Source organism: Pinus tabuliformis, chromosome Q (assembly GCF_031772625.1).
Source record: "Pinus tabuliformis cultivar Carrire ecotype Pingquan chromosome Q, CPIR1, whole genome shotgun sequence".
NCBI lineage: Eukaryota > Viridiplantae > Streptophyta > Pinopsida > Pinales > Pinaceae > Pinus > Pinus tabuliformis.
In genome coordinates, this window is record NC_142296.1 from 1,065,038,706 (window position 1) to 1,065,052,231 (window position 13,526).

A 13,526-nucleotide genomic window follows, 5' to 3' on the forward strand; every position below is an offset into this window, starting at 1 on the left:
TTTTTCTTTATTCTATTTTTTCTGTCCCCTACAATTTATTTTCTTTTTTTTTTTTCTATATATATTTTTGGAAATAAATTTCAAACAGGAAACATTATTTACATTTTTCAGATATAAAATCATTAGGTAAAAACAACTCCTCCTATGAAATATAGGACCCTAACAGTGGCTCCAATGGGGATGGCATCCTCCTTGTGAGGTGTCAAGAACACTGTAGATTCAATAGCCTTGGTCCATTGGGTACGCTGCAAATATCTTCCAATTGAACTGTTTCACCTTTCTTTTATTCATATATATGGTAGCACATCAAATAGAATCTCAGGGCCTTCACTGCGGGCTTCAATTTCTACTGATAGTCACATGCACTCTTGCAATATAAAGAATAAAATGGTATTTTACAATGGTAATGAATGATTTATCTTACTCTGATGGGAAATAATGCTTAAGATGCTTTCCATTTTCTGGTCCACCTGGTAGCTCTTCTCCATTCAAATTGGTTAACAGAAATTCGTTGTTGCCACTGAAAGCTTCAATCTTGAAAGGCCATTTCCATAAGTTTTCAAAATTGCCATGTTTTCCCTTATCCTTATTTCTAGAATCCCATTTCAAAACAAGATCATTGAGTTGAAAATCATCTGTCTTTGTCCTTTTATCATAAATCTTCTTAATGTTTTCTTGAATGACTTGTGTTTTATGATAGACTTCTTCTCTTGATTGTTGCAATTGAATAGTCTGGTTGATCCTTCTTTGCATGTCATTGGTCTCCACCTGAGCTTCTTGCAAAATTTTTAACACCGAAATTCCCAAAGAAGTTGGGAAAACAACATCTGTCCCATACACTATCTGGAATGGTGGCATTCCAATGGATTTCTTGGAAGTAACTATGTCTGCCCATAGTGCATTGATTAATTTTTTATGCCATGACTTTTTGTTCTCCAACAATAATTTCTTAATAATGTTAACCAAACTCTTGTTTGAGGACTCAACTAACCCATTCCCCTGAGGGTAATAAGCAGTAGAGTTCCCTAACCTGATCTGATATTTGTTACAGAAATCTATCATCTTTTTGGACTTGAAAGCAACAGCATTGTTAGTTATGATTTTATGAGGGCAGCCAAACCTAGACAGTATATTTCCTTCTAGAAATTGGATGATAACAGAGTCAGTAGCTTGTCTGGTGGGAATGGCTTCTATCCATTTAGTAAAATAGTTTATTGCAGTCAAAATCCATTTATGTTGACCTGAGGAACTAGGGTGAATTTCACCTATGAAGTCTAAACCCCATTGTTGAAAAGGGAATTCTACTGAAATTGGTTTCAAAGGTAGAGGTAGTAGCTTTCTTTTACCCTCAAATATTTGGCATTGATGACAAGAGGTGACCTTATTATGTACATCAGAGAACAAGGTTGGCCAGTAAAAATCAACTCTAAGGATTTTATTGGCTGTAGATTTCCAATATAGATGGCCACCACAGTCTCCCTGATGAAATTCCTCCATGACCCTCTCTGATTCATCTTTCAACAAACACTTTAGTAACATTCCTCCAACACCTTTCCAATCTACATTATTTTCAATAATTAATAATTTCAAAGATTTCATTTTAAGGAACCTGTTGTGACCAGCAACAACCACCCCCCCGCCCCTTCTCATTTAAGTGTTATCCAAAATACTAAATGTGTGGGGACCCTTAGTTAAAATTTAGGAAAAGCAAGAGTAGGGCTTAGCTTTCTTTTCCTCAAAATAAAGTTACCATCATAAGCTTAGAAAACTCCTTCGAATACTTAAAACCTAAAGTTTATGATGAGGAAGAAATCTTTAAAAACGCATCTTATAATGGTAGTAGAACCCCACCATAAAAGTACAATCCTGGCATGTGCGAGATTGTGGTATTAAAACAACTATCACGTCGCAATAAGTAAAACTTATAAGAAAAACTTCAAGATTTACTGATTTGCGATGACGCCGATCGCAAGATCGCATATCGCAGGAAACAGGTTAAATAAATTTGTCATACATAAACTTTTGCGATCTGCGATATTGTGATATCGTGATATAGCGATGGTTGCGATGTTAAGCCACACCAACGCTGCGATATTACATTTGTGCGATTTTACGATGGTGCGATTTGTGATGTTGCGATCTACGATGTTGTGAAGCAAATCGCAAAATTGCTCCATCGCAGATCGTTCTGGCACAATATTCAAGAAAATCCACTTGCCATAAGCTGACACATAATTACGTGCTTTAAATGCTAATACAGGAGTTAGTTGCCAGTTATTAATAAAATATGGATGCGTGCTTTTCAAAGAATCACTTCACGTAAGGTGGTGTATTTGGTATGTCTGAGGCATTTAAAACTCTCCCATCACCTGTCTGGGTCATTCATTTCCATTTCACTTGTGAATTGCAGGAACGAAGAACGAAGGACGATACAAAGCAATACGCAGGTTGAAATGGGGAAGAAAAACAAGGCTTAGAGCTCCGAAGAGAAGGAAATGGCACCTTTATACACAGACACAGCCTGTAACAGAGACACAAGAATATCAACGTGGGAAGGCATGTACATACTGCTCGAAGAAGAGAATCCCAGAGTAATGAAGGTTACTGCTGTCGCGGGCTCACAGGGCTCTTCTGAAGCATCCCTAGAAGAGCTAGCATGCTCATTCCTACATTGGATAGCAGCGAGGCCCAAAATTCTCCCATACACAGACATGATCAAGTGGATACTTGATAGCGCAGAAATGAAAAATAGACAGTTCAAGATTCATGGTCAAGGGCTCATCGGGTCATTCGCTGCGCAGGATTTAAAGCTTATGTATCATTTTCCTGAGCCACAGGCAACTTATAATACGCAATTCATAGAAAAATTTGTGGCGAAAAACCCAAACCTATCAGAGACCACCAAAGATTGGTCTAGAAAAGACGAACCGCTCAAGAAAGATAAACATGGTATGTACAGTACTGGCTCCCTTACCTCCCCATATTGCTTTGCTGCTGCCATGCTCTGTAGATTATTTGGAATGCCCGATATCAACAAATTTTCATCCGAATGGTTACCATTACTAGATTCTGCCACAAATGCCACTATTGTAGATTGGGCCAAGATTTTATCTGATAACCTAATCACGGCTATTGTCAGTTACCGGTCCAAAAGATCTACATCTCAAAGGATTTATCCTCCTTTTTATCTAGCCGCATATGTTATGGATTCAATATGTTATGTTTCTAAGTTCCCTGTTATGGGTTGGAAGTGGACAACTCAAGACCCCTTACCTATCCATGTCTATCATAAGATATTGTGGGACTCTCAGTTCACTCCATATTTCTACCAGATTTGTCACGGACTCATGCTGCCCTTGTATAGAATGTTGTATGATAAAGAACCCCCGAGGTGCTCACCTAAAGCACAGATAGATATCCTCCCCATCGCAAGATGGTTCGGAGAAGAATTGTTTACTTATGTTAGAGTTTTTGGAAGTACTGTACCCCCTCATGTTCTACCTTTGTATATCCCTGATAAGCTCCTAGCTCGAGAAATTGCATATCAAACCTGTTCAGAAGGCGGCCTAACTAAAGACTTAAAGGACAAAAAGAAGGCTATATGGCCACAGTTTCCTGTGGCTTGTGGGGCCTTTTCGCTGTTTGATGTAGGTCACGCGTTCACTGAAGTACAAAATATGACGTGTCTACAACTATTTAAATTCCCGGGAAGACCATTTGACCCAAATGAGGTTGCCCAGAATTTCACAACTACAGTCAAGATAAAAGTGTTCTTTGGGAAAAAGGATTTATTTGATGATATATTCCAAAATAAAATCTCACTTCAAGAAATTTTGCGTGAAGCCCAATTGCAATTGTCTCCAGAAGACTTTCAAAAGTTCATGGTATACAGGGAAAGAAGACTAGCCAATGTTCCTCTAGAAAAGCTGCGACTGTTTGCAAGAGAACCAACTCCAAGTGTTAGTCTCAGTGGGAGTTCAAGCACTAACGGATCTAAAGCTAATTCTGTACAAGAAATCCTAAACATTCTAAAAGATCCGGAAACGACCAGCATAGGAGCGAGGAGTCAGCTAAAGACACTGTAGTGTCCTATCTAGGGTGCTAGATTAGTCTATATTTATTATCGACCAGGATAAGTAAACTTCGAGGCATGCATCTACAATCTATAGACATAAAGGATTCCTAACTAAGTGTTCATGATGGTAGGTTACAGAACTTCTTTACGGAAGGTTGAGGTATGCTCCCTATCACCTGGACACTCAGGTCACTCAATTAATCTACCTATTCTTAAAACACTGTGTATTACTTAAACCAAGATTTCAATCCCCTTACGAGGATGCTGTGCATGAAACCCCTGTTCAGTGAACACTCAGCATTCAATGTTTAACATTCATGAAAGATTGAAACATACTAAAATCATAAGCATACTTAAAATTCAAATACATGAGAAACAGGGTTCATGAAGATGCTTTTAAAAATAACGAAAGATCAGATCCCTTACAGGATACAGTTCAACGAACTCAGCGATGAATCCTTCAAGCCACCATCATAAACTTCACTCATACGAATTGCTAATTAAATCAACAAAATCATAAACCAAACTCTAATCACTGTGCATACAGAAGTTGCTAATAAAATAAAATGGCAGTATACCTGTTTCACGCAGGGCCCGTCCGCGTTTCAAAGGCATACTAGACTGTGCTCAAGCAACTATAAAATCAACGCAATAACAAAATCGTGACTGCAATTGAGTTCTGGTATTAAGTTCAAAAGCTCTATTTTTCAAAACGATACACAGATAACAACTAACTAACCACACATAACTGTGTTTACATATGTCTTTTAAAAAACTAACACCGTTTACATTTTAGAACGAATGTACATTCATTATGCGGTTGTTGCCGCTTTTGTTATGGAATAGTTTTTAAGTTGTTTCCATTCTGAACCGATTTCAAAAAGGAACAAAACTAAATCGGTTTAGAACCCTATGCTGTTGCTGCTTTTGTCGCTAACATGTTGTGCTTTGACCATCATTGACTGCGCATTCAGGAGTGTTGGTTCTGCTGTAGGATAGGTGTTCGTCCATGCTTGTACATTCTATTTTTCATCCCTACCCTTTGCTTTAGCTTAGCTGTCATGCCATATGTCAAACAATAAACGAATTACAGGATGTTGTAACTTCCTGTAGTCTTTTTATCGAAAATCCCTAATTCTTTAACATAAAACTCATAAATCAATTTTAATGCATCTAACAACTATAATACTGTTAACTAATCAATTTCAAGGGGTCTAAGAGATGTATGAAGGAAAAAGGTAGGCAAACGATGTGTTTCAAGAGGAAAAAGGAGGTCATGGAATGGTACCAACATCTCTCCCTGACTTAATGAATTAGCATGACCTCATGCTAACCCCGATGTGCTTCCTCTGAACTTTGTCTCTGCCTGTACCTCTGCTGCCTTCAACAATGTATCCACATTCTTCTTCACCTAGGCATCCTTATGACCATGGAGCTCATGCTTCAAACTTTTGTACTTCTCCTTGAGGGCCTTCTTTTGAGGCCCACTTACAAATATCTGTCTGTTTAGCTTCAAGTTCATGTTCCCTTAAATTTTCATTTTTCTGTTGAGTTTCTTTACTCTGTGCTCTTAGCAATTCATTTTCTTTCTTGATAACTTTTTCCAGCATATTGGCCTCCATTAGTTCTTCCTTTAACTTCTCAATTTGCTTCTCCAGTTTCTTCTGTTTCTTAATGGCAGGTTGTGAATCTTTTTCTTGCCTGTTATTGCTTTCAACCTCCATCTCAGCTCCTGGTCCAGGTTGTGAGTGGGCACTACTTTCAATATCCATCGGTATAGGTGCATTTGATTCAGGCTGGTCTTCTTGTAGCTAGGCCTTTGATGCTCTCCTGGTTCTTCTTGTATAGGTGGTAAAAATTTTATCTTGCTCTGCTTCTTGAGCATCCTTTTTTCTCATTTTCCTTGTCCTCACACTGCTAACAGGTGGAGGTACCTTGCTTTCTTTGTGTATAGGAATCTCTTCATTGATATCATTCATAAATCCTGAGTTCTCCTGTGGTTCTTCCTTGTCTTCTTCATCTTTAATTTGGTTGGCAGCCAAGAATTCCTTCCACGTTTTCCCTCTTCTCTGTAACTCATACTCAATAAGAATTTTAACTAGCCCAAAGTGATATAAGCTCTTGTCTTCGTTACCTTTCTGCTTTTGGATGGTCTTCGACATTTTGGTTAGGCTTTGCAAGAGGAAGTATGGCAGACTGATAACACACTGCCCTTTCAAATGTAACAGTAATTTGATATGGTACAAGTAAACAATATTGTAGCGGCCTTCACAAGTTACAAACTTTTGGATGATATAGACCATCTCGTCCCAGGGATGCACCAGCCAGCTCCTTGGGACGCCTTTCTTCCAATTGATAGATGAAACCCTTGATCTGGACATAAATTGAGTCCTTTAAATTGCTTTGTCTTGAAGTACTTCTCCCCTTCTGGGCTGATCCCTAGGGACTGGGCTATGGTGTCTTCCGACACCCTGAATGAAAAATTACCTATCAGAGCTTTCTCTCCGTTGAATGTAAAAGCGAATTGTTTGGTGACCTCTTCATTACTTCCACGAAATTTCTCTAAAAAGGGCAGCCACTATATTTCTTTAAGAATTGAAATGCAATCTTCGTGATACTGGGAACTGTCGAATATGCTTGGTTCGACCCTATTGGTCATTTTGGCAGAGAGTTGTGCTCTAACTCTTCTTTGTTTATGTTTTGCAAATTCAACAAAGAAGTTTTGATTTGTTACCTTTTGTCTTCCACCCCAACACTGCTGACCTGGTGGCGTCCTCGGCTCTTTAACACTAGCTCCTTTAGTAACCCAAGCGATGCTCGATTGACTGTCTTGTAATTATGGTGGAGGTCGAACCCAAATGACTACATTTTCCTTTCGTGGCGCTTGCTACTTTCAGTCCTTACTGTTGAAGTCACAGGAGTCGAATGCTAACATAGAATAACTGAGAATGATAATGAAATAACTGGCTTGACTTAATTCATAGCATATTCATCTTTTGAAACAGAGGAATGGCTGTACTGGTCGTATGGATGCCATCATAGAAGCGCTAGAAGCATATATGAAGTACTGGGATATGATTTCAGGTAGTCGTTTACATCATTTGTCTTCGTCGGGAGGTTAAATCATAATTCGGCCGTTTCAAACATGATGAACAAGCCCGCATAACATTTGGTTTTCAAACAATTCACCACGTACCCTGCTTCTGTTGGTACCCGACCAAATAGAAATGTTGGAATGGCTGTAGGGTCTGATTGGTTGGTAACAGAGATTGAAAAGGTGATATGAGAGGGGATAACAAAATCATATAATTATGAGATAGGTTGGAGTATTGGAAGATGATAGGGATTAACAATAGGATAAGGAGTGATAGGTATGGAGATGTCTCTGAAATTGATCATAACAGTCACAACTATTAAATTTAACATTAAAAATTAATCTAAGAATTTAAATGTTAAGAATAAGGAATACATTACACTTTTTTTGGTTGTTCAAGCGTTGCATTGGCATGCTAGGTAGGACTAGTCTCTTTTGTTTGTTGTTCATAACAGGTTCCCCTGGAATAGATTCGACTGCAACAGGTCCCTCTGAGATCTGGAAAATGTTGATGCAGCTTATTTGAAATCCGGAAAAGAACTATATGTATACAGGTTCCTTGATCTTTGATATTTGATGAAGTCTTGGTGACCAGCAACCTGTGGATCCTTGTTGAAACTTGATGAAGCTTTGTTGAAGTAATCTTGAAGTAACAATCTCTTAACAGGTCCCTCTTATATGTCTTGAACAGGTCCCATTACTGCTGGTGTTGGTAACATGATCTTCTGGACAGAACAGATCCCCCTGCATAATGTTTTTAACCAGGTCCCTCTGAGATAAAACAATGACAAAACAACTTCTTTATTGAAATCTGGAGTGCTGAAACAAACTTCTTTGGAAATTTACAGTGAGGAGATGAGATAAGAAATCTTTGAGAATTTACAATGAGGAGATAAGAAAACAAAATGCTGATGCTTCTCCCCCCCCACTAAAGTTTTGACTTGTCCTCAAGTCATTATTCATTTGATGAATCAAACAGGAAACAAAAGAAAAGGAATTCTTACCCGCCAACGAATTGGTTTTCAAGTAAGAATTCTGGGTTAGAGTGTGCCAGAGTCTGGTTTTCACATCTAACCCATTTTTATTATTTTTTTTTTCGTTGTGTTTTTTTTTTTTCCTTTTTTTTTAATTTCTTTTGAATTTATAAATTGAAATGAAATGAACTAAGGCAGAGATACTGCAGCTAGAGGCTGTAGTATCTCAACCTATCTTTGTTGAGATACTGTTTGGAGAAAATTTTCCTTGCTGATGGGCTTAGTGTAAAGTTTCAGGCGATGACCATTGACAGTAAAGGAATGAACTTCTCCATCAATAGTTTTGAGCTTGACTGAACCATTGTCGTAAGCCTGAATAATTTGGTATGGGCCCATCCAATGTGTGGTAAACTTGGCTTTATGATCTCTGAATTTAGAGTCAAAAAGTAAAGCCCAGTCTCCTTCCTTGAACTGTTTCTTCTTGATATGTGCATCATGCCACTGCTTCCTTTGTTTTTGCATGAGGATTGTTGTTTCCTCTGCTTGCTGCCTCATTTCATCCAGCTGGTTCAACTACTGAATTCTTTCTTGTTGTGCTTGGTTCAGGTCAATTTGCAAATCTGCAGCCAGTTTAAAAGTATGTATTTGAAATTCAATAGGAAGCATTACCTCTTTGCCATACACCAACTGGTATGGTGTAAATCCTGTAGTATTCTTCCACGTAATTCTATAAGCCCAGAGTGCATCTTTGAGCTTCTCTTCCCAATTCTTTTTGTTCATTGCCACAGTTTTAGTGATGATCCCTTCCAAAGTTTTGTTTGTGGATTCCACCTGCCCATTGGCCTGTGGATGGTAAGGTGTACTTCTTCTGTGCTTGATTTGGTATTTGTCTGTGATGTCCTTCACTAACTTTGAAGTAAATTGAGTACCTTGATCAGTCACTATTTCCCTTGGTACTCCATACCTTACAAAAATCTCTTCAGAAAGGAAGTTTACCACTGTTTGTTCGGTGGATCTAACTAGTGCTTTTGCTTCAGCCCATTTTGTTACGTAATTAGTACATACTAAGATGTACTTCTTACCATTGGAGGTTGGGTTAATGGGTCCTATAAAATCTAGAGCCCATTTTTCAAATGGCTCTAGGTGAACTTGGGGCTAAAGTGGCATCTCATCTGTAGCTGTTGGCCGGCCCATTCTTTGGCAGCTATCACAACTCTTCACATACTTCTTGGAATCCTTAAAAATGGATGGCCAGTAGTATCCAAGACTAAGAATTTTGAATGCTGTTCACTTAGCTGCAAAATGCCCACCAGACGATTCATCATGGCAAGATTTTAAAATATCAATTATCTCATCATTTCTTACACATCGTCTAATAATCATATCATAACCAGTGTAAAATAAATCGCCATTAATCCATGAGTATCGATCACTTTGTTTGACTAGTCTCTTCTTTTCCTTTGGAGTAAAGTATGGAGGTGTCCTTCCTGTAGACAAATAATTGGTCAAGTCAGCATACCAAGGATTCACTATGGAAATTGCAAATAAATTTTCATCTGGGAAAGAATCTTCAACCAGAACAGTCTCACCTGGATTTTGCAGTCTAGAAAGAAAATCTGCCACCTGATTCTCTTTACCTGGTCTATCTAACACTGTGATGTTAAATTCCTGTAACAATAATAACCATCTGGTAACTCTACCACTAGTTATTGGTTTATTCATTAAATGTCTAATGGCAGAATGGTCAGTATGTACAAAGATTTCATAACCAGTTATATAATGTCGGAATTTATTCACAGCATATATGATGGCAAGTGTTTCCTTTTCTGTGACTGTGTAGTTTAATTCTGCAGGTGTTATATTTTTGCTAATGAAATAAATGGCATAATTACAAGATTCCTCTTTTTGGCCTAATGAGGCACCTACTGTAGTGTTAGATGCATCTGCTAAGATATGAAATGGTAGGCTCCAGTTAGGCCCTCTTAAGACTGGTGCGGTTGATAACTTCTTTTTGAGTGCTTCAAATGCTTGTTGACAGTTCTCATTCCAGTTGAAAAGTACATATTTTGTTAGAAGCTTAAACAAAGGTAAAGCTATTTTACTAAAATGTTCAATAAACCTTCTATAATAGCTTACATACCCAAGGAAGCTTCTTACCTCTTTTTGATTCTTTGGAATTGGAAAATCAACAATGATCTGGATTTTTGCTGGATCAACTTTAATGCCTTGAAAAGAAATATAGTGGCCTAATACTATCCCCTTGTTTAACATCATAAAGCACTTTTCATTGCTCAGGGATAGATTAGCTTCAATACATCTTTTCAAAACTCTTTCAAGGTTCTCTAATGCATGTTCAAATGAATTTCCGTACACTGAAAAATCATCCATGTAAACTTCAACACAATCATGAACTAAATCAGCGAAAATAGCTAATTCATCTCTCTGAAATGTAGCTGGAGCATTGCAAATTCCAAATGGAAAAACATTATAAGCATAAGTTCCCCAAGGACAAGTGAATGTGGTTTTGTCCTGGTCTTCTGAGGCTATCCTGATCTGGTTGTAGCCACTGAAACCATCAAGAAAAGAGAATGAAGATTTCCCAGCTAATGTGTTTAACACTTGGTCAATAAATGGTAGTGGGAAATAATCTTTGAGCGTTTCTTTGTTCAATTGTCTGTAATCAACACAAATGCGCCACTTACCATTTTTCTTGGGCACTATTACCAATGGGGATACCCACTAACTGTCAGAAATAGGATATATAAAATTAACTCTCAACAGTTTTTGCAATTCTTCTCTAACAATATCTTGGAGCATGGGGTTCATTCTTCTCTGCGGTTGCCTCACTGGTTTGATAGTACTATCTGTATAAATATGGTGAGTGCATGTGTCGGGGTGAACCCCATGCATGTCAGTGTAGTCCCAAGCAAATGATTTCTGGTATTTTCTCAATAGTCGAATCAATTTCTCTTGCTGAGATGAGTCTAGGTGATTGCCAATGTTCAGATTTTTCCCTGGACTAATCTCTATGATCTGACTCTGTGTGTTTGTGATGGATTGAATTGGAAAAATATCGTGAAATGTTGTTTGCAAAGATTTAATGGTGCATGTTTCCTAAAAATTTTGGGCTAAAAGCACATCTGCAGCATGATATTGGTTGTTTCTCAAATTTTCGGAAATATCAGGTTGAGAAAGGAACAACTCTACCAAATCATTATTATTTTGTTCTTGGAAATCATAGATTTGGTCGATGCTAAAAACAGATTGTACTTCTTTTTTATCATTGTATTTATCATCGAGCCATAAATTGTGTGTTACTGCTGGTGATTGTGCCGATGGATAAAGAGTGAGTTGTTTTCTTTCAGTTCCTCTTGAAATGATCATGTTGCCCGATCGACATCCTATGAATGCATCAGCAGTCGCTAACCATGGTCTACCAAGGATGATAGGGTGCCCTCCTAAATTGGATTTGGGTTGAAGAACTAAGAAGTCCACTGGATACTCCCAAGAGTCTAGTGAAACAAGTATGTCCTCCAAAATCCCTTCAGGAATCACTTTAGACCTATCAGCTAGTTCTAGAACAATCGTTGTGTGTTGCAAATTTATGAGCTGGAGTGTTCTCATGGTTTCAAGAGTCATGACATTTATTGCGGCCCCAAGATCTATTAAAGTGTTTGGAATAGGTATGTTGTTAATGATTGTAGTAACTTTGGGGATACCAGGATCAACATACTTTTCCATTGAGATGGTATTTTTCATAAGGCCAGCTAAATGTCCTATAACATGAACGGTTTGTGGATCAATCCTTTTCCTAGTGGGCTTCTTAAGGCACATTTCTTTGATTGCTTTAGTATATATGGGAATGTCTTTTATGGCTTGCAGTAGCGGAATTTTTATATAGACATTCTTGAGCTCATCTAAAACATCAAACTGTGGTATAGACATTGGAAGTTTCATTTGGACCAATCGGTCTAGAAAAGGTGGATGCAATGGTTGCATTTGCTTATCTTTGGTATCATCGTTTAGTTTTCTTTGATTTGTCATTTCGTTTTCATTTTCTGTGTTTTCTTCTTGTTTATCAGTTGTTGGAGAATCTTTGTGGAGTACCTTACCAGACCTCAAGTTGATATTTTGCAAGGGTAGTGTGGGATATGAGATTCCCTCTTCTACATTGTAGGCTGCCCTCTCTGCTCTGTTATTTGGATTTGGGACAGTTTGAGCAGGAATTTGAGTAGGTCTGGGAGGTTGTGAGTTAGATGGAAATTGCAATTGTGGTGGATTTATTGGTGGAGGAGCAGGCAGTGCTTGTTGAGTAGGTTGAGGTTGGTAAACAACTTGCTGCTGAGGATACTGCTGATATGGTTGAGGATGTGATGAGTATGGCTGATGATATTGTTGATATGGCTGCGAATATGGTTGGTATGATTGAGGATATGTATGATATGATTGAGAGTATTGTTGAGATGGTCTCCATTGTTGCTGTGGGTGATTTTGGTGCTGCCATGGCATGGGTACATTCCATGAATTCTAAGCATACATTTGATCATTTACAGGAAATTGCAAATTTTGATTTGGAAACATACCTGGAGGTGCTGGTCTTGGCTGCCATGGTCTCTTTGTGCCCATGTAATACACATTTTCCATCTCTACATTAGCTGCCATATTACAGTTCTGCAAAACCTTAACTTTAGGACAATTAAATATATCATGATTTTCAGTACAGAAGGCACAAACTTGGATGTTTTCTAATGGGCAGTCTTTTAAGGCATGTTTCTTCCGGCATTTTGGGCAGAAGATAGCCATTATCTGATCTTCATCTTCTTGTTTCTTCTTAGCTTTTAGAGTGTCAATTTGGTTCCCTAAGGTGCTTAACAGATCTGTTTTAAATTCTTCTAACAGATTCCCTATTTCAGCCCTTGTGACACTTGCTGAAGCAGATTTTGTGACTTTGGATGACAAGGTTCTTTTTCCAATTTTAGCTTTGCTCCTTGAATACTTTTCGCATAATTCCGCGATTTCTTCAAAAGGTAGGGTAGAAATGTCACCTTTGCCCATCAGATTAAGATCATCCATGTATTCCTCTCGGATGCCTTTCAAGAATATTGTGCGAATCAAATCAAGAGGCATAGTTCGGTGTTTGGATTTTTGAAAATTGTAGACAAACCGTTCTAAGTATTCCTCTAAGGTTTCATCCTCTTGTTGGTTCATTCTAAAGATATCATCTTTGGAATCTTTGGATCTACAATAAGGTTGATATTTCTTTAGAAATATTCTTCTCATTCCATCCCAATCAATTATCGCATGTTCACCAAGCCCCATGAACCATCTTAAGGCTGATGCCTTTAATGTCGCTGGGAAGAGTCTAAGCCTATGGGCATCATCT